Here is a 24807-nt window from a genome sequence, read left to right as displayed (position 1 = left end):
ATTTATTCTTATGACTAACTTCAACATCAGAAAGTTCATCTTTTTGAATTATGAATATTTTTTTACTCTTATTAGAATAAGAATTCTAACTTTTTCTCTTTCTTTTCCTCCCTTGTTTGCTATCAGGAATGTGTGGCTAACTATGTATTTAATCACTGTCATTGGCATCCTGCTTCATTTCCCCATTTCTTTATCCAGTTCTTGCTAATGTCCCAATCAAAGACAAGCTCATCTATGGAGAGGACATCTCACTGAGGCTGGAGGTCAGTCAGGGTCCCAGAAATGGTAGCTGCATTTTGAAGCTTATGCAAACTCATGTGGAGGAGCCTTGTGCTCTCAGCAAAGTCCCTGGGGACTTGGGGACCAGCTCTATGTGAGATTTGATCTCCATTTCCTATTGATTTTAAACTGCATATAGGAATAAATTCATTTTTATTACAAGATACTTGAAATTACTTTTGGAAGAAGAAAAATTGTAAATTATAAATGGTCATGAATTATAGATATTGGCCTTAAGATTTCACCAACCATGTTATCTCCCTATGCATTAAAGCCACCACCAAACCAAAAGCTATGGAAGAGTGCCAGTATGGGGTAAGCTGCATAGTGCTACCCTGTAAAGAAAGCATTTGTACTTTGGATGGCACTCAGGTCCAGTAGCCTAAGTGAGCACAGAGAGAAAGTTAAGAAATCATGATTTTAACTTTTCTTTCTGTAAAGGAGGCAGAAATCACTGACATTAGCTTTCCCTCCAGTTGAGCAAATGCAGACAGCTACTTGGTTTAAAGAACTGCTTCTGAGGGGCTGGAGGGATGGCTCAGCAGTTAAGAGCACTGGCTGCTCTTGCAGAGGACCCGGATTTGGTGCCCAGCATCCACATAGCAGCTAAGAACCATTTGTCACTCCAGTTCCAGGGGATCCAACACCCTCTTCTGGTTTCTGTGGGCATTGGATGACACAAGTGCACTTACATTCATGCAGGCAAAACACTCATATACATAAAGTAAAAATAATAAACAATTTTTAAAAGAGTGCTTCTGAGATTGGTGGGAATCAAACAGCCACACTGAAGTGCTCTTCCATCCACATATTGCTTCTTGGAAGGCTTTGGTGCCTGTATCACCTCTTCCTGATAGACTGAGTGGTGATGGGAAAGCACAGGGCACTGCAGTCAAGTTCTCTAACGTCCTCACCTGTAGACAACCTCCTGTTCTCTGGTTGGTCTCGATTTCTTGATGCTAAGCTGAAGTAGTTAGAGACTACAGCACTGTGGAAAAGAGAAGGCTACTATTTGCGAGGGAGGGACAAGCACTGTAGATGAGGGAACTTGAGAAGAGAGTCATCTTCAGTGATGTCCGAGGGACATGCAAGGATGGGGAGGGAGGAGGGGTAGCAACTTCAGGTTTGATGTGAGAGGAAGTGGAAGGTTGTGAAAGACAGACTCTGAGGTTGTATTTCTAATAATTTTAATGTATTTATCCTTATTCTATGAGTATGCATGTTCTTCCTGTGAGTGTACCATGTGCATGCAATGCCCACTGAGGCCAGAAGAGGGCATTGGATCTCCTGAACCTGGAGTTACGGATGATTATGAGCCGTGATGTGGGTGCTGGGAACAGAACCTGGGTCCTCTGCAAGGGCAACCAGTGCTTTTAACTTCTGAGCCATCCCTCCAGGTCCTCAAGGTCATATTTTTAAAAAAGACTACGTATGCAAAATGAGCCAGGGCTATCACAGGCATAAATTCAGCAGTGTACATGGGTACATAAGGTGTAGTTGGAAGACTGTAAAGTTCACAGCAAGTAATGAAGCCAAGAAGCCATTATAAAAGTCAAAGGAGATAAGTGAGATGATGAAGCAGACCTGGACTAGTGTGGTGACGAAAGTAGAGAGAGGGTAGACTCAAAGAGGACTGGCAGAAACAAGCGGGATTTATCGAGCACCTGTCTTGTACCTGACCTTCAGAAACCTACCAATCATGACCAGCTTGATGTTAGGCAGGATTATCCCAGGTCTACAGATAAAGTAGAGGAACTGATACTTTCAGAAATACCTTCAGCTATCTGTGCAGTCAGGTTCTTAATTCAGCACTTTCCAAGTCCAAACTCTGATCTCTCCATTTCAGCTTTAGCTTTCCTGGGAATGAAATGAGGAAAAACGAGATTTGTTCTTAAAGCTGATACCTCTTCACAAAGAAAAGGACAACTGCTAGAGACTTTAGGCTCTCTGTACTCAATATAAGAAAATGTCAGATGAAGACAAAAAGATAGGAAAAGAAGTGTGGAAGGAATCACCAGGAACCTAACCTCTGTGGACACTCTGTCCTAGGTGCTTTAAGCACTTCGACTTCCTTGTCCCTTCTAGTATCTCCTCTGGCAGTTGTGATAAGCCTCGTTCATCAGAGGCTTACCCGAAAAGCCAGGCATGCTAGTTTGGGCTTGTCTGTCAAGGGTTAGCTGAAGAAGTGCTTACTCCAAAGAGCAGAAATTGAGAGCAAGGAAAGGAGGAGGGGAGCAGAGAAAGCCGTCCAAACGTCAGTCACATGGTCGCTGCACGACAAAGACCTGGCTCCCAGGCCTCTGAAAAGCTAAAAACTTGTTCTCAGGGGGAAAAGTGAGGAGCTATTTAGTAACTGACCTCTGTCCCCACTGATCGAAGGTTCCCCATACCTGGCTAACTCTGTAACTGCAGATTTGCAGATGCATCGGAATGTTGGACAGATTCCTACCTGTGTTCCAGATGCTCAAGGTCATATTTTTAAAAAAGACTACGTAGCCGAGCGTGGTGGCGCACGCCTTTAATCCCAGCACTCGGGAGGCAGAGGCAGGCGGATATCTGTGAGTTCAAGGCCAGCCTGGTCTACATAGTGAGTTCCAGGACAGCTGGGGCTACAGGGAGACCCTGTCTCAAAAAGACCAAAAAAAAGACTACGTATGCAAAATGAGCCAGGGCTATCACAGGCATAAATTCAGCAGTGTTTCTGGAAATGTCCATGGGTACATAAGGTGAGGACTGCAGAAAACAAGAGATGGGCGTTCAGTGAGGGAGAATATGTCAGGATAGTTGTTACAGCCACAGCTGCAGTAGAGTGAGCTGAGAAGGACGTGGGCGGACCACAAGATGGAGGAAGGCAGAGCGGCGGAGCTAGGATTTGAACCCGAGTAGTCCGAGTGCCCGGGCCAGGCTGTTCCAACAGCTTGCCAGCCTCGGTGCGGAATTTCTGGTTCTGAAGGTCAGGGCTGTGTCAAATAATTTGTGCTTCTCTCAGCTTCCGAGTGACGCAGGCAGTTCTGGTGCTCAGACCACATTTCGACGATCATTCCCCTGCCAAGAGTGTCAATCTGCAAAGAAAAGACTCATCACTGTGAAGGGAAGCTGTGTAAGAAATGATAAGCTTGGTTTAAGATGCTGTACACAGAGGAAGAACTGTTATGATGAGCTGTCATACTGCTCAGGAAACAATTGTGGGACTCAGACATGAAAGTCGCAGAGATCTGGAACACGATGAAACTTAATTTCAAAATGAGAGAGCATGGGGTGAGAACCCAAGAACCGGTACAGGGGTTGAGGGTGCCCTGAATAAGCTCCTTTTCCTTTGCTGGGCTTCGATTTTTCCCTACATTTGATGAACGCCTAGTAAGAACAAGACCGAAGAAGATATCTTCCTACTTTGAAGGCGCTTACACTCCAGTGAGGAAGAGCGTGAAGGAAGCAGTCACATTTCAAGATGTGAGCTTTTAGAGACAAGAATAAGGGAAAGAAGGAGAAGCTTGCTTCAGAAAGCTGAAAAATGCTTTCATAAGAAGGCATAGGGAGCAAGGAGTAAGATAATCATGAAGGGCTGACGTTTGGAGTGTGCAGTGCTGTACTCCACTTACGTGGACAGTACTGAGGTATTTATGGCACTAGACTGAAGATTTTGTGTGTCAGCAAAAAGATTGAACTTGTGTAATAAACAACAGAGAGTTGGGGGAAGGTTAGAATAAAATTGGGCACAACCGAGTTTATTTTTTGAGTTTTTAGGAAGATTTCTGGATGAAATTAAGAAAATAAAGTTGATTGGGAACATGAAGTCTCAGACATTTGGAAATGAAAACTAAAGCGAACTTGGAACAGGGAGACTCGTCCTGGCCAACCAGGTCGACTGAGAGGAAAAGGTCTGCAGAGCCAGGCATGGTGCCACCGCTGCCATTCAAGCGACTCCAGAGGGCGGAGCAGGAGGGCTGCCAGTTGAAGGCCAGCCTGCAAGCTCAGTGTCTCAAAATAAAGGGCTGGGGATATGGCATAGTGGTTGGGTGCTTGCCTAGCAGAGGCCCTGGGTTCAGTCCCCAGTACTTAGAAGAAAAAGGTTAGAACCAGCAATCAGAAGTGGATGGGAATATAGTCCTATAGAGGAGACAGAATGGAAGGAGTTGATTCTTAGCTTGAAGGTCGTCTTGAAAGAGGGAATCCTTTATCTGGAGGTCAGGGTAGTGTTTCCTGGTTTTCTCATAATGTTTGTAGGTTTTTTGTTCGATTTGGTTTGCTATTTAGCATTATTCTAGACATAGACATGTCAAGGACTCTAAGGTAAGGCTTTTCATAGTGTTTTTCACACTAGTACATGGAGAATTGAATGTTTCAAGTTCAAATAAGTTCCTAAGTCCCCCTAAAGTGTTTCGGGACCCTCTAATAATTCCCTAACTTCCAAGCCATAACATCTTTTTTCTACTAACTGACACTTGGAATTTGTGGTCCATTTAATGCACCCTGGAAATGCCAGTTTATAGGGTGCAGGAACTTACCCTCTTTAACAATAAAGTAACTCCTAGCAGATAGGGAAAGGTGGGAAAGCCCTTTTCTCTACTGAGGTCTTGTGACAGTACAGAGGTCATGACTTTAGAGGTGGTCAGACCTGAGGCAGTGTCCTGTTTTTACCTTAAACCAGTATGTGGTTTGAGGAAAATAGGTAAACTTAGGGTTTAGTGTGCTAATCTGTGATTAGCAAATAATGATCTTACTTTGCTGGAATGCTGAGGAATTATAGGAAAAAACATAAAATATGTAGTACTAAGCAATGAATCATAGCTGCCACATTTACATTGGAGGCTCTGGGTTTCAGTGCTCATGATTAGCGTTTCTCTTTTCTGGCATGTGACTGATTTGGGTATGCCCTAGTCCCTGTGTCTGCTGGTACTCTAAATCTTCACCTGTTGTTTCATGGTCTTCACATTGTTCTTCCTGCCTTTGATCATTTGCCGGTTTTGATTGTTAGGTGATTTGACTCTGTTCACTATAATAAATGTCATCATATTGGAGGTCTTATTGGTCTATGGTGTGGGTCTAGACTTGGTGGTTTCCAGAGTCAAATAAAGTTACATTTACAGAGTTTTCTTTTCAAAAAAGGTCAGAGCACAGCTAGAATCTGGGGATCTGAACCATAAACGATTTCTGTACAATTCCATGGCTCCAGATCTAATTTCTGTTTTGCTAAAAGGATGACTCATAAGGCTAAATCATGAGCATGTCAGAAGATAACTATTCTGACCTCTTCAGGTTGCAGTAGAAAATGATTAACACACTGATGGAGGATGCCTCCTTTAGCAGGAAGGTGGGTGTCGGCCTACCTGAAACAAAACTGTTCTCAATTATAAGGATCTAAGCCAGTAAACTTTTACTGGTGCATCATTTAATATCAGTCTCTAATATCAGCTTCTACTCAAATATCAGCATCTCTTTTCTAGCTGTTTTTTTGTTTTGTTTTTGTTTTTGTTTTTGAGACACTGTCTCACTTTGTAGCCTGGCCTGGAACTCACAGCAATCCTGACTCACAGTCTCCTGAGTGCTGAGATTACAGACATGAGCCACCACACGTGACCTTAATATATATTATATATATTATATATATTATATATATATATCCATATCTAACATCGGCTTCACTCACAATTTCTGATAACCCAAAGTAGTTTAAGAACCATAGTGCAATAGCATTACCATTGGTTATCAGAATAAACAAAATTCAGGCCTGTGTTTTTCATTTCCGTGCTTAAAGAGTTCCAGGCTCTTCACTGTTTGTTGAATTCCTGCAAACTGCTTATTGTGCAATGTCAGACCATCTGTGGGCACTATGAAGTAAAGGATTTCTAAACTTTGTTGTAGTTCAGTGCTTTTTAAACTTCAATATACACATGGATGGCCTGACAATCTTGATAAAATGTGAATCTTGCTCAGTAGGGCTGGAGTCCTTTGTTCAGAGCAAGGTCATGACAAGATTTTTAGGTGGTAAGGAGAAGAAAGCAAGGAAAAGCCTTAAGCATTGAACCCCAGGGCCGGAGAGACAAGCCAGTGACGGTCTTCGATAGAAACGGAGCCAGAGACACAGAGCCTGGCGAGATCCCCACAACAGTTTTTTTTTTACCAAATACAATATTTCAGACAAATAGAATGTGGCTTGAGTATTTTATTTGACTTTGTGATTTGCATTTTTCCCTCTGTCCAAGTACTCTATATCAAGTTTCCTGGATCTTAGAACCATAATCTAATCTTTTTTTTTTTTTCACCATTACTGGAGCTGAGGGCTGTGTTCTAAAATGAGCAATATGTGCTTTGATTTTCTCACTCTTTAGGAAGGCTTTCTGTCTTCCTGGAGACAGACGAGCGGTCTCATCTTTCATTTGACACTGTAATCTTACTATGTGTGGGTCTGACCATGAGACTTAAAGTCCAGTCCAAAATCCCCATGGACATTACATTGGCACAAGATTCCAGACTCCTAAAGTATTAGGATGATAACTTGCTAAGCACTGCAGGATGGGGATGGCATCTCTACTACATGATTCATTTGAATCACAGTGCATCTTAGTACAGAAGCACAGAGAGAGAGTCTGTTAATTGAACTGAATGCCATGTAATTTTCTACTAAATCCCTCTTCAAGACCTTAATTTTAGCCATAACTTTGTATAAGCACACATCATAATTGTGTTTTATCTTTGTTATTGGATATTGACTGGCTTCTTTTTGTCATTTTGAGAGTGTGAAACTCAAAAGTAATTATGGAAGACTCTGTCTATAACTGGAGGTGATCTTAAGCATGAATGATGCAGTTAGATGTTCTTATTTGGTGTTTAGAGACAAAACTTCTGCGTTCCTGTCACCATTGCTCCTGGGTTTTGCTCAGCTTCTTAATTGAGTCATTTTCACTTTAATACAATTGTTGCTCGGGGCTACGCTAAGACCATTCACATCCTAGTATGAATATGACTTCGGCCTTTACATAGCTGACACTCCGTTTTGAAATTCAATCCTTGGATTTGTCTGTCTTGACTGGTACTGTGAAGGTAAACCATTAACAGAGGTTAAACTGTTACTTGTTTACTTGCTCTTTTAATATGAGTCAAAAGTTAATAAAATGGAAATGTTTTCTTAGTGAATCTTGGTTGTAATGTTTCACTTATAATTTGTTTCTGGAACCAAGTCCATGAGGAAATTTACCCCATTGTGTGGAGTTATGTAAACATGGTTGTTGCTGGTTTGGGCCTCCACTTCAGTGATTCTAAATGTGGCTGTGTGGGGAATATCTGTACAAGTCTGAGTTATCAGCAATCTACTATATCCTTGGTGTGCGAACACCTAGGATATGCCTGGGAGAAAGTGTCTTTCAAACCAGCCTCCCAGCATTTCTAACATCCAGCTCTCCAAGAGAATCTTTTGCCTGACCAGGGACAATAAAATGCTCCCCACTGATAGGAAAATGGAGGCAGCCATGTCTTTACACCTTAGGAATCCCAAAGCATGCTCTAGGGAATGCCTGCATCCTAGTCTCACATGAAGTCTATTTAAAAGGCTTATGCCTGGGGGCTGGAGAGATGGCTCAGTGGTTAAGGCCACTGACTGACCTTGCAGAAGATCAGGGTTCAGTTCCCAGCACCCATATGAAGGCTAAACAACCATCTAAAACTCTAGTTCCAGGAGATTTGACACCTCTCTTTTGGCTTCCCTGATCATTACATGACATGGGTACACTTAAAGACATTCTGGGAAAACAGTCATATACATAAAATAAAAATAAATTATAAAAAATAAAAAATAATAAAAGTCTAATTCCTGGACCCTAAACTGGACTTAGAGCATCTGTAATCCAGTATCTCCAAATCTGCTTTTGTCGGTACCCAAGGGGTTCCCTTAAACATTGAAAATTCAGAACCCTGTCTACACACATGAGGAAGCAGACACCTAGGTGAACACTTTGTTCAGTTTTCTGGTCATATTTAGTTCTATCCCTGATCTATGGAAGACACAGAAAGGATTCTAGGAACATATCCAGCAACAGTGACCAGCTAGTGCTGATGCTGGAGTCACTAGAATCATCAAGGTCCAAGTCTACAGTTATAGCCTTTTATTTTAGCTGCCGAGCACATGTTCTGCTGTTGAGCTACATCTCCAGTTGTACCACTTGAAATACCTGAACTCAGCATCTGCTAACTGACCATAAGACAGACAAGTGAATTGATGCGGCTGTGTATAAGAGGACTGAGGGGTCATTAAGGCACTAATGACCAAGGTGGACAGAGAATAAAAGACCAAACTAGGTCTGACTATAGGGAAGGAAGTCAGGAGGCTTGACAGAAAGCAGACTTAACAAGTGAAAATGGAGTGTATGTGCTGAAGGAAAGCAACTGTTCTTAACATCTATGAATAATGAGGCGCTAGTACTAATATATGTGGAAATTTCTCAAACTCATACATATTTGTAAAATACATGCTTTTTGATGAAATGCGTATTTGGGGAAGAGGTGTTAGAGGTGTTAAAGACAGAGGAAAAGGTAGAGAACAGAAATCTACATGTGAGGGAGAACATGAACTGGGAACAGTAGTTGGATGGATGTGCTACACGGTGTCCTCGTTTTCACCAGAGCGAGCACTCGGCATATCTACTCAGACTCAGCCTTCTCCAGTCTACATCAGTGAATGCGCAGGACTCTTCCCCTCTGGGTTTTAGTGAACCACTGGCCAACAAGCCCCTTCCTCATCCTGCAGACAGCCGACGCACAGGAAGGCCAGGTGGATCCAGTTCACCTGTGAGACTTTGGTACTGTTCCCAGATTTTCTGCAAGCTTATGTCTCTGTGCAAATAAAGCCTTAAATTCATGTTTTGGTAACAAATAGCTATTCTGTTTGCGTGGTGAAATTTCCATTGTATTACTAGATAATGACTGCTAAATTTTTTATTTTGTTTCTTTTTTTTGGGGGGGTGATGCTCTGATTTTAAGCTTATTAATCATTTACTTTGCGTCCCAATAATTACTGTGCCTAAGATTGTAGCACCCTTATTAACTATTCTTACTAACTTTCTGGCAAAGGCTGCAGCATAGCAATCATTTCTTACAGTAACATGCTTGATAACAGGAATGTTAACCCCCCTCCACCTGCAGAGAGGAGAGAACAGCAACGTCAGTACATTCAGTGAAACTTGCTTCCACTGAGCTAATTCCTTTTAGGGCCCAGGCACATGGACCAGTGCTCTGTGTCATGGTGAGACAGCCTCACCAAGGCAGCTGTGTTGGTCAGGCAGCTTCTTCTCAATCAAAACATTGAAGCCCCAGACACATTTTAAAATGCCAAGAGGAAACAAAAAGAGGCCTGTGTTTCTCAAATAGCCTTTATTGAGTCAGGACACGCTGATATCTTTATTTGTTGTGATGATTTAATTAGTCAGCCAACAGGCACTTGTCAGCACCTCCCTCATATGTGCATTTCTTTGTATATTAGTCAAATTAGGCTAGACTCCTCGATGGTCATAAATACCTCACCCCCAAAACTTAGGGTTAATACAGTAAAGGTTTGTTTTCCACCCATGTAGTGTCCTATGCAGGTCGTTTTAGCTCTTCAGTCTGTGTCATGAGGCCTTCAAGATTTCATGCATGGAAAGAATCCCCCAGAGGATTAGACTGGATGGGTTTGGCTAGTATTAACTTTTACCCATAGTTGCTAACCAGAATCCAGTACACAACCCTAATGCTGAATGTGTGGGAAGCAGGAGAATGTGGCTGGGAGTCACAGTAGTCTCTAGACACTGCCTGGCAATGAGGAAGGACCCAATGAAGACTGAGAGTAAGTCCTTGGCCCTGTGGAGAGTTTAACCTTTTAGGTTTGGGAAAAGAAGATACCCGAGGGTCACCAAATACCCCTCTGTTTCAAATATTTTGCTCGAGGCATTGAAATATTTAAATTCATTTTTACAGGATGAGATTTTTATCATTCATCCAACAATGAAAGAACAACCACTGTTTCTTAAAGACTTATAAGCATGGCATTGGATATCAGACACATCTAAATCAGTATCAGTCTTCAATCAGGAAAGAAGACAAGCAAAAGTGCTTAGCCACTTTAGCATAGACTGATGAGGGATATGAGTTTCCTGTATCTTCTCTGACAACGTTCCCGAACCTATGTGGCTCAGAACAGCAAGGTTGTCCCACCTGTCCCACCTGTGTGCCTCACATGGTGTCTTTCTCTTATACAGTCATACTGGAAGAGGGCCCACCTTGTTAGATGGGTTATATCTCCATCTCCATCCTAGATGGGTTATATCTCCAAAGAGCTTATTTCCAAAGAAGGTCATAGTCACAGGTACCATAGATTAGGGCTTCAACATCTGTGAGCAGGGTGCAATTTCACCCATAACAAGAGGTGATTTCAGGTGTTAGAAAAATTCATAGGCTCAACATTTGGGTTAGAGAAATCTAGGGAGCTAATGTCTAAACTAAGTTTACCTAAGCCAGCAGTGAACAGAGCAAGTAAAATCATGTGAATAGGAGTTCCAGACAGAGCCACCAACATGTATAAGAAGCAGTAGGGAGACTGATGCAGTGTGCATGCAGTTAGGTCTTTCTGGGGATGAAGTTCTAGGCAGGTGTAATAGTTAATTTTTTCTGTCAACTTGACTGGACTAAGGGCTGCCCAGAGAGCACGTCAAACATTATTTTGGGGTATTTCTCTTAGAATGTTTTTAGAAGGGACTAGATTTGAACAGTTCACTGGGAAAACAAAAAACTGCCCTTAGCAGTGAATGTAGAGGAGGCATCATCCAATCTCTTAAGATTCTAAATAGAACAATTTGTTCTCTGTCCTTCATCTGAGACATCCATTGTTCTTGCCCTCAGACACTGGAACTCCTAGTTGTTGGGTTCTTACGTCTTACCACAGCTCAAGTGTCCTCCTCAATTCTTGCCAGTTCTCAGGACTTTATCCAAGCTCTCAAGCTTTTGACTTTGGACTGAAACCACTGGCCTCTGTGGTTTTCAGGCCTCGGATGTGAACCACATTATAATACCAGCTTCCCTTATTCTCCAGCTGGTAGGTGGCATTTGTAAGATTTCTTTGCTTCCATAATTGCCTGAGCTAATTCCCACAATACATCTTTTTAATCTCTCTACTATCTGTCTGTCTGTCTCTCAATTATCTGCCATCTATCCTTCTTATTGGTTTTATTTCTCTTGAAAAAATTCAACTAATAGAGTAGGAAAGTGGGAAGCAGTGAGCCTGGAAGCTGGGAGGGGACATAACCATGAAAGACATCTGAATCGGGTGGAGCTTTCTTCTGAGAGTCAGTTGGTTTACACAGGAAAGTTAAAGATATCGAAGAAACAGCAGTGTGAGAATTTAAGGATGTTCATCCTGGTTACAGAATGGAGCAGGATCAGAGTTTGTAAGTCATTAAAATGGTCTAGGTTGGAATGGGTGATAGTCCTAGAAATGGTAACAAAAGTAGTGGAAGATACAAATATATTTCAGAGTTTAGGGGGCAAAATTATACTATATGATTATTTAGGTGTGAGGGAGAGTGATGGTGACTGCTGGCGCTATTTTGGGAGGTGGGGGCTTCACTGGAGAAAACAGTTCACTAGGGAAGGAGCTCTGCAGGTTCTAGCCTGGGCCCTGCTTCTGAACCTCTCTGCTTCCTGGACCATCACGATGTGAGGAGATGCTCCCATACAGCCACTGCCATGCCTCACCACCTTCCTGGACTGAAATCCTCATCCAATCTTTCTTCTCGTAAGTTGTTTCTTTCAAATATTGTCACAGTAACACAAACATAAGCAATAGAGGAAGGAAAGGAAGGAAGAGGTGCAGGCTTGGTGTGGCGAGGTCTGGTTGGACTGAGGGTGGGAATAATCCAAACCGGGGATGTCTATACCATGGCAAATGTGCACAGTTAAATAGCGGTGTAGACTACAGTCCCTGTACCATCGCAATGACATTGTATTGTCTGCCAAGGCCTCACTGGAGAATTCCAATGGAGAACCAAAAATACTACTGTATGCCATTCAGTTGGGTATGACAGGAGTCACTGAAAGGAAGGTTATTATGATCCAAGGAGAGAGAGATCTCAAATAGAGAGCCAGACACTTGAGTGAGATCTGTCAGTGATAGAATTCAGAGAATTAGAGAGGTTAGGGCGGAATTTATTAGGGTAGGGCATAGGAAGCATGAAGGGGAAGGGGAGACTGTGCCTGCTCCCCTCAGGGTAGACAGTTCAAGCCTGGAATAGTAGAAGGTATTGGATGGGCAGTGAAGACAGGTGATAGCCTTAGAGGCCAAACTGTGAGCTCTCTGTGGTGCTGTCGAAATGGCCCTGCTAGCTCAAGGGTTTCTTGATTCTCTGGGTCTGAGGAGTGCAGTCAGTCCACACAGTGCTCCCTGAGTGGGTAAATATGATGATTACTGTGCCCTCTATGTCTGAGGAGGGTGGTCAGTCCACATAGTGCTCCCTGAGTGAGTGTTTGACTGACTGATCATTCTGCACTCTTTGGGTCTGAAGAGGTTAATCAGTCCACACAGCGCCTCCTGGGTGAGTGAAGATGGGATAGTGATTAATCCACAGAGCTCTGTGAGTGAGTGAAGTGTGCCTCTCCTGAGATCATCAGATCATTAAGGTTTCCACACGGCCCATGAGTCAGCAGCTTTCTTTACATGCTGTATTTTAGTGACTTTTTATTTCGAGAAGAAGATAAAGGCTCTTTTTAAGGAAAAGAAAGATGTTTTTGTCTTTTGGTCTTCCTGTAGCCCCAATTGACCTGGAACTTGCTATGTAGATGAGGCTAGCCTCGGTCTCACAGACATCTGCCTGCCTCTGCCTCCTGAGTGTTGTGATTAAAGGCACGCACCACCACACCCGGCTTTCATTTTAACTTTTTAACAGTGGAGGTTTAGTTCAGTCTCAGAGGGAGGCACTGCAGAAATAACCTTTAGACAGAATTGGGAGTCAGCTGTTAATGACTGTGTGACCTTTGTCACTTCTAGCCAGGCTTTGGTTTCTTTGGCAAAATAGAACTCTAGGCTGGACTTCCAGCTCTATTATTTTAATGGTCCTTTGTCTTTCCAAACTGTGATTACTGTCACCCCAGTGCACTCAAGTCCAGGAATGCAGATGTGCTGTAAAGAGCTGAATCGTGACTGTGCTTAGAAATGACTTGATCCTTTCATTTCAATTAACCAGTCTGAGGCTTTGCACAGCCGGTGTGAGTGGAACAACTCAGCTTAAGTGCCCACTCCCAATGACTTTACTCCCAGTTCCTTTAGTCCCCAGTGGGGTACCTGCCTTGGTTATCTCAATAAAACTTGAAGAACAGTGCTTACCGGGCACTTTAGAGGTTCTTCTATTTATTTGTTTGTTTGTTTATTATTTATGACAAAGTCTTGCTAGGTAGCCCAGGCTAGCCTCAACTCATAAATCCTTTTGAAAACCTCAGCCTGGCAAGTGCTGGGAATACAGGTGTGCAGCCACAGCCCACTGAGGTTCTTCAGTTTGATGTTTTCTGGTTAGTATTTATTGTCAGCATGACCCAACCTAGAGTCCCTTGGGAAGACAGAACCTCAATAAAAGAATTGCCTTGACCAGACCAGATTGGCCTGGGCCGTGTCTTTGAGAGATGGTCTTGATTGAGATTGATGTTGGAGGGCTCAGCCTGGGGTGGGCAGCACCATCTCTAGACAGGGGGCCTGCGCTGTATAAGAAAGGCAGCTGAGTGTGAGCCAGAAAAGTGAGTCAGCACGCAGTGTTCTTTTATAGTTTCTGCTTCAGTTCTTGTCCCAGCTTCCCTCAATGATGGAGTATGAACTGGAAGTGTAAGCCAATTAAATCCTTACCTCCCCCAACAAAATTTTTTATCACCCCAACAGAAAGCAAATTAGGACAATGTACTTAAAATCATTTGAGTATACATTAAAAATGCAGAATCCTAGACTTAAATCTCAGATTCTAATTCTGAAAGTCTGTGGTGGCACAGGTCTCTGCATTTTAACAAAATTGGGTTAAATTCTGACAGAGGTATCTATTGCCCATGATATAAGAAATGTTACCTTACATGGGGAATTTTCTTTGAAAACCATTTTCAATACTGTGGATGAATCCTGGTTTCTAAACCGGGATCATAATTGCAGGAGCTGGTGTGTGCTATCCGTGGAATTACAGATGGTTAGAACTGCTGTATACCTGGCTCTGAAGTCAGTAGCATCTCTCTGTGGGCAAGGTGGAGAGGTGCAGAGCTTTGGCTGCTGTGCTGGCTGCTGCAGTCGTCAACTTGGCACACCTGGGGAGAGGGGGGCCTCAGGGCCAGAATTTTCTGTGGCCCTGTCTGGGAGGCATTTTCTTGTTTGTGTTTTTAATATTAAAATAATAGTCTTTATTATAAATTCCATAGTATACTTAGAACCCAGTCACATAGCAAAACTTTATCCTTTGATTTTTTTTTTAGTAAAGATAATCTGACTATTGTCTGTTTCATTTTTAACACCTTTACATGGGTAAAGATAAGGACAGTGAGGCATTTTCTTATTGCTAATTGATGTGGGAGGGCCCAATCCACTGTACACAGGGTCCTCCCTAGGCAGGTGGGCCTGGGCTGCATAAATAGCTGAGCAGACCAGGGGAAGCAAATCAGTGAGCATTGTTCCTCCATGGTCTGTGCTTCAGTTCCTGCGTCCAGGTTCCTGCCGAGTTCCTGCCTTGGCCTCCCTCGATGATGGACTGTGAGCGGTAAGCCAAATAAATCCTTCCTTCCTAGGTTTCCTTTAGTCAGTGTTTTGTCACAGCAGCAGAAAGCAAGCTAGGACAGAAATTGATACCAGACAGTGGGGTCTTGCTGTGACAGACCTGACTGTGTTGGGTTTTAGGATTGTGGAAATATTTGGAACTTTGGGCTGAAAAGTTGTAGGCTCAGAGCTTAATGAGCTGTTGTGGCCGCTTGGAAGAAAAGAATGATGAGAGTACAGGTGGAGGTCTGACTGGTGAGTACCAGCGGGGTGTTTGGAGAGCCTCAAAGACTATCAGGCCATTTGTGTGATATTTTGAATTAAGACTCTATGGAAGTGAAACTTTTTGTGCTTTACTGAGACACTGGATGCTGGTCAGCTGGGGCTGAGAAGTCAGCGGTGATTAGTAAAAGACCAGAATCATGCATATGCAATTTTCTGGGAAATATTTCCTTGGGTCAGCACACAGAAGCTGTGGTCCAGAGGGGGCCAAGGCTGCCTCTTGAGCTGGAAACAAACTTGGTGATGCTTAGTTTTCCACATGGTGCTGGTTTGGGGGCATGAAAGTGCAGAACTGAAGGGGCCATAGAGACAAGCTGAGACCTGGCACCATGTGAGGCCAGGAGAGTCCATTGGTGAAGGTGCAGCCTCAGGTGCAGTTGAGACCCCAGGATATAGTAGAGATGCCAGGACTGTGGGATGACCACCAAGCATGGTGGGAGGTGTGACATGGAGCCAGTGTGAGCTGCCAGCAAGCTGTGTGTTCTGGGATGGCAGAGACAGAGGGGTGGGGCTGCCCAGGAGATCATGAGTTAGTCCCAGATATCAGACACCAAGACACTGTTGCCTTTGGGTTTTGATCTGATTGTTACTGTGCCCTGATTTATCAGTCTTAGAACGACAAAGTATATAACTTTTGTATTTTATAGAAGCCCACAGTTAAGAAACTTTGGACTTTTAAGAGACTGAATTTTTCAAATGGGATTTTTTAAAGACTGTGGGAATTTTAAAGCTGTACTGTTTTGTATATATAAATACAAGATTTGGGGAAAACCGAGAAAGGAAAGGTTATGGCTTATAGTTACCGTTTTGTGTGTTGACAAGGGATCAGCTGGTGGCTCTGCTTTCCTGCAGTGCGAGGCTGTGCAGAGTCAGCGCTCCCCTGGTGAGGGGAGAACTGGTGAGAACAATGCATTGGAGGTGACTCCCACTTGAGAGTCTTCAAGACAGTTTTGAGCTGCTGAGTCTTGGGAGGTGTGACTCAGGATCCTCAGTGTGATACGACAAATTTTCTTTTTGACTCTCAGCTTACAGTGGGCAGGCTTGTTTACGGAGTTTAACAATCATAAGTTAACAATTTACAGTGAGTTATTTTTATTTTATTGAGCCCATCTGGGCCTCACTGATCGGCCTGCTTGATGACATAGGCACATAATCCAACACACCTGGAGGTCCTAAGTTTATCTCCTCTTCCCTGTACTCCCAACCCTACCCACCCCAGATGGTCCTCAGCCTCATAGTCTCTCAGTAGGAATGGTGGGGCAGTAACAAAATGCAGGTTTCTGCTGCTTGCTTTCAGATAGTCCATGCAGGTGGTTTGTGCCAGGAAGCTGAAAATTGAACGATGGTGATGGCTGATGAGCGTTCTTGGCAAAGCATTACCTAACTCTGTAGCCTTTCAGGCAGACATGTTCCTACCCAAGCCCTGGAAGGTCGTGTCTGGAAGCTTTCATTCAGTTTGCCTCTGCTGAAATGGCCATCCCAGCCCATAAGAATTGAAATTTCAGTTCATTGCTTTCTCCTCTAGCATGCACTTTGGCTCTCCTCTTCACAACCCCCTTTGCTACCTTTCTGTGTGCCTGTTGGATTTTCTAAGTCATCTGTCATAGTGAAATACAGATATTTATTTACATGGTGAACTTCCTGCAATGCGAGTGCCTGGAAGGTGGGGAGGGGCCCAGGCATCCTCAGTGCCCGGCACTGCATCTAGCATGTGCTAGGTACACACATGAATCATGTAAGAACACATTGATTCTATGACTCCAGGACATATGCAGCCAAGGACAGGTGATACTCAAGCACAAAGGATGGCTGTTGTCTTGCAAATGTTCCCAAGTAGAAGTCAGAAGGTTAGTGTTCTCCCAGCAGAGCGCACAGCTAGAGGTGAACTCCGCGTCTCTTCAGGAGGCCTGAACCCTGTCTCTTGTGTGGACCATTCTTTCCACTTTGCTCACATTTGCCAAAATTGTTCTATAGAATCAGGATTTCTCCATTTTGTGTGTTGACTGTGAGGGAGTCGGTGCTTCTGGGGTGCACAGTAGAGGGAGCAGCAGAGGGGCATTTTAGTGACAGGCTGGGAACAGGCGCACAGTGGGGCAGCTTTTCGTTTCCAGTGCAGGGCTGGTTTCTGCCGTTCTTTGTCTGGTTCGAACTTTCTCAGAAGCAGTGACCCCATGGGAGCAGGCGTTGCTGTCACCAGCAGGCATTTAAGCCTCTACTTAGGGGAGATGCAAAGAATATGAGATGGAGGGTTGCTTAGAGAGGTGCAGAGGAAGGATTCGGAAGGTGGTAGACATCTTGCTAGAGGGAGTAACACGTGACTATGGGGGAATATAGTGTCATCTGTTGTCTCCACAATTCAGTTACCAAGGGACTCACAGCTCCACCACCCCTTACTTCAGCCAGCTGCAGAGATCTCAGAGGGAGCAGTGCCAAGCTGAGCTTTCAGAGTTTGAACACAAACACAACTCTCGAAAAAATTCAGCTTAATTCTATGCTGTTTTCTTCCTCTTCTTAAAAAGTCAGAATTTCACCTTGATTTCAGACCACGATGAAATGCCTCCGAATCTCTCCTGCAGGAGATCTTAAAACGATGACTGCAACTGTTCCATTTCCTCATCACACCAGTGCTGTGGAGCAAACAGGCACTGTGAGCTGTTCCAGTGTTATAGATGAGGAGTCCAGGTGTCTTAACCTGAGGTATCTCAGGTATACAGGGGCACAGGTGAACGATCCCCTTAGCCATGCTGACATACAAGTTTGCTGTGTACAGGTTTACACCCACTATTCTCCCTCCTAGACAGCATGAACAAACGAGAAAACAGAAACTGCATGTCTCCTTCAGCTATTTCTACATGGCTGACACTCAGTGAGCTGTTGATGGCAAATCTGAGGACATTGAAGTCAGAAATGGGCTTTAATCTGGAGGTAATGATAAGCCCAGTGTGAGAAGAATTGATATATTGTTAGGTGAGTCATTGGCATCCTTACAGAAAGCATGGACTGCTACAGCATGGCCAAAGAGGGTCTCTTGTTCCTTAGATCACAGGGATTAAAGCTCTCACGTTGAGCGGAATTATTATTACTATTTTTTTGGTCTTTTTGAGATAGTGTCTCCCTGGTAGCCCCAGCTGGCCTGGAGTCCCTGTGGATTAAATCCCTATGGGATTAAAGGCATGCACCGCCACGCCCAGCTGAAATTGTTTTTAAAGTACTTATCATCCATCTCCAGCAACAGTGCCAGGAACAAGGCCAGTATTCTCTTCCAAGCCTCTGGTGCTGACTCTGGCACCAGTAAATACAATTTCAGTCCTCTGAGGAACTGGGTAAACTACCAGCTCTGAACCACGTAGGTCCTGGATGTTGGTAGGAGTTTAAAGTCTCAGTAAATGACTCTTTTATAAGTCAGAAGAGTGGCTGGGGAGATGGCCTAGCAGTTAAAGCTTTTGCCATGAAATGTGAAGACTAAAGTTTGAGTCTTCAGAAACCCAACTGAATGCCATGTGGGTATGTGCATGCACCCACATATGCACCCAAACATACAAACATGCATGCATGCATGCACACAACAGACACACAAAATTGAAGAAAAAAACAATCAGTATACAGTTATAAAATCTAAATCATAGCAGACCCTGCCATCTCTTTGATGGAGCTGGATAGGTGCATGAGAGTGATGGGGTACTGAAGTGTAGACTTCACACCACTGTCTGGAAAAGAGCGTCGTCACTCAGGAAGCAGAGCTGAACAGCCAAAGTCCAGGTGGGCATCCGTTTGCTAGAAAGTTCTAGATTACGGACAGTGCTGCTGACTGCCCTTCTTTTCAAGAATGACTCTATTGTGGTATATTTTACATATGGAATTTACTAGCATCAAATGTTCAGCCCAATAACGTCTTAGTTCATCTCCCAAGCTGGGAAATACCACCATAAATGAATTGTTGGTTTTGTTTAGTCTTCTTGTAGCACTGGGGATAGAGTTGAGGGCCTCATGAGTGCAAGGGAAACACTCGATCAGAGCCTACTTGTAGCCAATAAATAAGGTTTAGAGCGTTTCTGTCCTCCAAGAGCCTTCCTGCTAGTCCTCATGCTATTTTATAGATTTAATTTCTACCCCACATGCCATGCCAGGAAATCACTAATCTGTTTTATGTCTCTACAGATTTGCCTGTTTGGGATGTTTCAAATAAGTGGAATTATACAATCTATCATCTTGTGTTTGACATCTTTCACTTAGCATAATGTTTTTGGAGTTTATCAGTATTGTGAGAGGCATCAGTCCAGTCCTTTTATATTTCTCAGTAGTGGTCCACTGTACGGAGACATCGTGTGCATTTACCAATAGATAGACCTTTCAGTTTCCAGTTTGGGCTATTATGAACAATACAGCCAAGAGCACTGGTGTTAAAGTCATTCTATGGAGAGACAGATGATTAGCTAGATGATTGATAGATAATCGTAACTATGTGCCTTGAAGTAGATTTGTTTTTCTTATTTCTTCTTACTGTCAGGTTCCATCAGCACAGCAACCCAGGTTACTGAATGTGGCTTCTGACTCTCCTTTAGAAAGTCGAGGTGAAAAAAGACAGCAGATCAGATAACAAAGACATAGTTTGGCAAGGTGGTAGAAAAATAAATCATTGCTGACGAAAACCCTCATGGGGAATGATGGGTAAGACAGGAGACACCAACCAGTGGAGAAAGGAAAGCTGAAATGCTTGGGTGTCTGTTTTCTCCCGTCCTTCAGTTTCCTGCTAGTGTGTCCTTTTAAACAATCCTAGCCAGAAATCAGCTGGCAAGGGCATTCTGGAAAACCAGGCAGGACAAGAGAAAGAAGTCAGCAATGTCAAGTCCAGCTGCCTGGCCACTGGCCTTAATTCCAGCTCCCCTGCTAGAGCCAGTGTGGATTCTTGTAAATGTTCTGTCCTGAATTTGAGTGCTAGAAGGGATGTTATCGACCATCTAGGCCAGTGCTTTTCTAAAACCCCAGAGGACTGGGAAAGGGAGCTGCTGAGCAGAAATCAAAGCAGAGTTGCTTTTTTGTGCTTTACATGTTAACAGTTCCAATTAAAATTCTCATTGGGCAAAGGAGTCTGTGGCTCAAAGAAAAGAGGATACAAGTTTGCAAGACACTCTGCATTTGACGAACCCAGAAAGGGAGGCGAGGAGCACTTCTGAGATCTGCTGAGCTTCCTCCTGCTGCACAGAACTGTCTGTCTGGGTTACAGTCAAGACTCAGGTGCCAGGGCTCCGTCCACACCACGTTCAAGTGTCCTTCTCAGCCTCTGAGGCCCCTAAAAATCACCCAGAGAGTTGCAATACTTGTATAGATGTCTTCCCACCCAAAATGAAATATCCTTGGGTCAAGGCCCAAGGACACTTCATATTTTTTAGAGTAATACAGGTGCTGTTGTACAGGTCCTAAAAACAGAACAGTTCACTAATCACCAAGGTTCCTCAATCAAGGGCAAACTCAATTACAATCAGCCCACCTACATTTGTATAGCACTTTCCCATTTATGATTTAATTTAAGCTCTGCAGAGCCTTAGGTCGTAGATGCTTCAGAATGGGCTGCAGCAATAGGATCCTGAGCTCCAGTCCTCAGCCTGATGCGCTAACCATCTCGGACTTGCTTTCTCCAAGTACTACACTGGGAACATGGCATTTTAGAATGATTCACAACAAAGAAAACATATAATCCTGTTTCTTTAAGTACTGTGAATTTCATGAAAACAGTAAAGGAAAAATTTTCCATCTGCATATATGCCTGCAGTCTATAAGAAACCAGTCCATTCCAGAAACCAAATGCTTTCAGAGTGCCCAGCATTTGCATGTCCTGCACTAGGTGTGCTGCCCTTTCCAGCCCCTCCTAGAACCATGTGCTGCTTCCCTCTGGCTCCAGCTGTGATTCTTCCTCTGACTGGCCCAGTGCTCCTGCATGTGGCTTCCCTCCCACTTTTCCATCATAGGGAAATTATGAATGAGAGAAGCTACTCTCCTCCTTGTGTCGCAGCATGTACATAACCAGCCACCTTGCTGGAAATCAGTCCTCACCCCTTCATGTGTGGTTTGTGGCACAAAACAGAGGCTGTTTTCTGAAAGTTTTAGTGGTTTTATGTTTGGGTGATGTGCTGATTAGTTTTGTCAACCTGACAAACTAGTCACCTGGGAAGACACAACACTGTTTAAGGAATTTCTTCCATCAGATCGGTCTGTGGGCATGTCTGTGAGGCATTTTCTTCATTGCTAATTGATGTAGGAGAGCCCAGCCCACTGTAGGTGGTGCCACCTCTGGGCCCGTGGGCCTGGGTTGTACGAGGGAAAGCAAACCAGTACTCAGCATCTCTGTGGTCTCTGCCTCAGTTCCTGCCTGGCTTTCCTGGATGGATGGTGGACTGTGAGCTGGAAGCTAAGTAAACCCTTCCCGCCCTGGTCATGGTGTTTCTCACAACAACAGGAGAGTAAATAAAAGCAATAGGGTATCCTGAGAAACTCCTTTGGAAGCTCAGACTTCTAAATCCGAACTGCCTGGGAAGCTTCTTTAAAAACCTTCACATACTTAATGTGAACGTAGAAACTTGCACCCACTTGTGAAAGGATGTACTCTTGCTCTGGAGTGTGTTACTGAATATGTTAAAGCTGTAGTGAAATGTTTCTTCTAATCATGTTATTAAAAATTTTTTTTAAATGATAAAAAAAAGTTTTCAAAGCATGAAAATTTGCTCCTTTAATAATTAGTAGATGTTAAAAAAACCGATTATGACTAGTAATAATCAGATACATACAGATTAGAAATCCATGCGCCAACATCTCAGTGTTAGTAGCAAAAACAATGCATCTTTCTGCAAGGAACAATATATTCTAAAATGAAATGGAGATCTTTTTTAAAGGTTAAAAATATCATTCAATTTTATATATTACAGGGCTTATACAGAGTACAATATTGTATAACTCTATTAATTCAACTGTAAAACTAAAAATTTACAGCCAATTTTGGAAAAAGATGCATCTTAGCTCATAAAATTGTTATCGAATATGTCAACGCTGTTGTAATGAAATGCTTCTTCTAAAAAAAATAATAAAAATAACCTTTTTTCTCAAAAAAAAAAAAAGAAAGCCTTCACATAGTTTCCACTTCAGAGCTATTTTGAGCCCGAATGTAAAGAGAAAAGGAGGTGGACGGACTGTGGTGCATCAGTTCGGCAGATTTACAGGACCGTCTAGGATCCAAAACCAGATGTTTAGTTTTATTTAAAATTAAGTCATTACCAACATGTGAGAATTACTCATTTGACTTGCCTAGGTTTCTCATAAGTCTAAAAAAGAGGGAAGCTGTGTGTGTATGTGGGGCGGGTACACAAATATTTAAGACATCAAGCACTGCAATGAACGGTGATGCCCTGCTGTGCCATCTTTAAATGATAACATTTGCTGTTCAATAATTTCCACATACTTGTTTCGTGTTGTTCTTGAAACTGTTCTGCTGGGCTAAGAAGTTCAAATGGTAGAAATGCTTGTCAGTCTGTTCTGCCCATCTGAGCCTACTTTTCCCACCTCTTTTCTACCAGCAACAAGACAGATCAATCTTACCCACTGCTACCATGTTTCTCTACATCAGACATCAGAGAGCCATCTACTGAAACCTGGGAGGCTTACAAAAACGATGGAACAGAGTGTGTAAAATCAGCACTGCCTGGAAAGATGCAAAACACATGTTTTTTTCTGCCTGAAATCCTGTGATTTTCCTATCGGTTATATTGTTCAGCTGTTCTAAGCACCGCCTCCTGGCTACCAGCTGCTAGGTGTAGCTTAATCAAAGTACAGTGTTGAGGTCGAGGCTCACTCCCAACCGCTGCCCTCAGATTTACAAATGTTTCCAACACAACTGCTTTGATGATGGAGGCTTTAGAATTAGAGAAGCCTATAAAGTCTCTCCTAAAGTACATGTGAGCATGGTGAGGTGAGATGGCTTTCCTCCTCCTCTGCTACCATTCTTTACCTGCTTAGCCAACATCCATCTGTGAAGGAGCAGGGATTCTATTCAGCCCTGAGTGAAAAAAGCCCAACCCCAATATATCTCAAGCTCAGGAGTGGGGCGGGGAGACGGAGGAAGAGGGAGGGGGAGAGCTGATTGCACATACAAATAATTACCGCCATGCTAATATTAACGGGGTACTAAGAACGACAGCAATTTGATCATGAAGTTGCTGGGAACACAGAAGGGAGATGTTGCCTGAGGAGAGAGGAAGGGGTGTCTGTGAGGTGTGACAGTGGAAGCCGAACCCCAGAGATTGGTCAGGAGAGAACACAGCACAACAGGAGAGAACACAGCACAACAGGAGAGAACACAGCACAACAACGGGAGAGAACACAGCACAACAACGGGAGAGAACACAGCACAACAGGAGAGAACACAGCACAACAGGAGAGAACACAGCACAACAGGAGAGAACACAGCACAACAGGAGAGAACACAGCACAACAGGAGAGAACACAGCACAACAGGAGAGAACACAGCACAACAGGAGAGAACACAGCACAACAGGAGAGAACACAGCACAACAGGAGAGAACACAGCACAACAGGAGAGAACACAGCACAACAGGAGAGAACACAGCACAACAGGAGAGAACACAGCACAACAGCTGAGCTGGGAAACTAAACTTCACTCAGAACTGCAGAGCAAGGCATGTGACCACAAGGGTAGAGCAGACCGTCGCAGGCCTGTGAGGAGCACCCTACAAAATGGAGAGCCCCAGAAGTCTGCAGAGGAGACGACGACCCGGCCAGAGTCATCGGTCTATCTGTGGAGGATGGACCAGAAGTAGATCAGAGGACCCAGCTCCCTTGCGTCAGTGGTTGCCCAAGGTTTGTTACGTAATCCATGGCAGGCTTCCTCAGAACAAATCCCATCTGAAAAAGCATACCCGACTGGCATCGGCCTCTTTCCCAAGGATTCTGGGAGAAGATCCAGACAGAAGAACTCTATGTGGGGCAACCAGGCACTTTAGCATCCTGTTTCCTCTCCTGGCAGGCAGACATTTTCTTTTTGTCTGTAGCAGAAACCAGAACTGAGCCATGGGCTTAGAGCGCCAACGAGATGGAAATCAGCTATTGTGGGAGGCAGCCAGGGAGAAAGGAAGGCAGTGGAAAGGAATTAGGCCAACACTGTGAACACCAGAGTCTGGCTACAATGACAGACTCTGTAAGGCTTGGTCCAGGAACTACCTGGCTTTGGGGATTTCAGCACCATCTGCCGTGTTGAGGGCAACAGTGTCCATTCTCAACTGAGAAATGATTAGAGCGGGAGGGAGGGAACTACAACTGAAATTTAAAGAGCATTCTTGCTCTTTGGCCATGTGAAAGCTTTCTCCGCAGGCTCACGTTACCCTGCGATGTCTCACAGACCCATGAGACCAGACAGTACATAACCATCTACAAAGCTTTTATTTATGTTTTAAAACTTTTTGGGTTTTTTTTTTTTTTTTTTTTTTTTTTTTTTTAAAGAGGTT

Source organism: Nannospalax galili, unplaced genomic scaffold (assembly GCF_000622305.1).
Source record: "Nannospalax galili isolate Female #2095 unplaced genomic scaffold, S.galili_v1.0 scaffold1141, whole genome shotgun sequence".
In the NCBI taxonomy this organism is placed as follows: Eukaryota; Metazoa; Chordata; class Mammalia; order Rodentia; family Spalacidae; genus Nannospalax; species Nannospalax galili.
Note: the sequence above shows the minus strand (reverse complement) of the source record.